The sequence below is a fragment of the Arachis stenosperma genome, chromosome 1, assembly GCF_014773155.1.
Source record: "Arachis stenosperma cultivar V10309 chromosome 1, arast.V10309.gnm1.PFL2, whole genome shotgun sequence".
Lineage (NCBI taxonomy): Eukaryota > Viridiplantae > Streptophyta > Magnoliopsida > Fabales > Fabaceae > Arachis > Arachis stenosperma.
Window position 1 is genome coordinate 7,654,091 of NC_080377.1, and position 1,568 is coordinate 7,655,658.

The window sequence follows — 1,568 nt, forward strand, 5'->3', positions numbered from 1 at the left end:
GTGAAAAAAAAAGAAGTTAAAGATAAAGTTCAACTTCTTCTTTTCTTTGTTTTTTTTTTACCATTTCTACACTCTTGATAAATGATAAGGTTGATCAACATGATATAAATGTTTCAAGGACATATATGAGTAATGAGAAATTAATTTAATTTACCTTCAAAGTATAAGCGGTTTTAACTGAAAAAGATAATATAAACATTTTGTGAATTAATTTAAAATTTTTCTTTGTCAATTCTGATAATTATAATCTCTTTTTATTTTCGTGTTTTTCTCTTGTACATCTAAACAAATGTATCCAAATTTAAAATTAAAATTGAAATTTTTATCTTTTTCATTTTTTTACTGTTTCTACAATTTTGATGAGGTTTGACTCAGAAAGACATTCTTTTAAAAATATTTCATACACCAAATCTCTTTTGTATGATTCTGGGATTCCATCTATATATAATTCTGCATCAATCAGGCCACTGTATTTAGCGAAACTTTGGACAACTATAGCATAGTCTCTCTCGCTAAATTAACCATCCTCTGACAAAACAATGTACAACCATTTTTCCACAATGAGGTGCATTTGCAAATGATCAACATGTTATGAATATTCCAAATGACATATATGAGTAATAAAAAAATCAATTAATTTATTTTTAAATTATAAGTAATCTTAACTGAAAAAGATAGATATTTCGTGAATTAATTTAAACTTCTTCCTGGTTAATTCTGATGACCACAACCCTTTCTACTTCTTATTTTGTATTACTTTTCGTATATACAAACAAATGTATTCAAATCTAAAATAAAATTAGAATTTTCAATTTCTTCATTTTTTTTACTATTAATATAGAATAAATGTCAATAAGATTGGTATAAGTAGTAAATCGAATCATACAAACAGTAAAACGAATCAACAACATATGTATAGTAAATCGAATAAGCTTGATTCGATTTAGTATATATCTCTTGCATTTCGATTTTTATTCCTTGGTAAATCAAAACAAGTAATTTCTATTTATATTGTTCCCTACTAATTCAAATTCTATTGATTCAATTTAGTAATATAATGTATAATTTAAATTTAACCAATTTGATTTATATAGGTATATGCACAAGAACGTTTGTAACATTTCTGGTTTCAGGATTTTTATGTAATGTTAGTTAGTGTTTGCTTTAATGATGTATTTTACCCTAAAAAATATATCCATACTTTTAATTACAAAATATTACGCATATATTTAATCCATATAAAAAAATTAACCATAAAAATTTCTAAAATAAAAATTATCCATCATTTATAAATAAAAGAATATCTCTACTATTAACATTTAAAGAATGTATATATGTCACGCATATATTTTACTATTTATAAATAAAAGAATATATCTGCTATTTTAAAATAAAATTTTAAAATAACTAATTACATTAATGTGTAATTCATCTTAATTAATATGAAAAATATATTTTATAAATAAAAAAATATTACAGAACAAAATCAAAATCATTTAAAAACTTTAATTAAAGATAAAAATGATATGAGTAAAGCAACAATTTTGCTCTATATTACTCTAACTAAT